We start from the raw sequence: 477 nt of genomic DNA on the forward strand, positions 1-477 counted from the left end.
GGGCCCTGCCTGTCCGTTGCAGGGAGGGCTGCGCCATGGCCTCGGTCCCCCTTGGTGACAGGTCGGGACACCGATGCCTTCCCTGGCTCCTGCACCCCGGAGCCCTGTGGGGTGCCGCAGCGGGGGGCCGGGGCCTTGGCTGGGTGAAGTGGTGGTCCCTGGGGACCAGGGTGGGACAGAGGAGGTAGGGAGGGTGAGGATGCAAATGCCGCTGGAGCGATGGCAGGTGACCCGGCACATTCGGCTCAGCATCCTGTAACCCCTTGCTTTTACGTAGCCCTTAATAACGGCCTCGATGCCCTTAATAACGCTTCCAATCCTTAATTTTATGGGGCAGTTGGGGATCCTTCCTGGGCTCATTTTACACCTCTGCCACCTGCGTTGCCCCCAGCTCGTGTCCCCCAGGCTGGGAGCACGGTACTGCGTCCCCATCCGGGGGGGACATTCCAGGGGACCTGCGGCACGCTGAGCTGCCCC

The sequence above is a fragment of the Charadrius vociferus genome, unplaced genomic scaffold (genome assembly GCF_000708025.1).
Source record: "Charadrius vociferus isolate BGI_N301 unplaced genomic scaffold, ASM70802v2 scaffold1452, whole genome shotgun sequence".
Classification (NCBI taxonomy): domain Eukaryota; kingdom Metazoa; phylum Chordata; class Aves; order Charadriiformes; family Charadriidae; genus Charadrius; species Charadrius vociferus.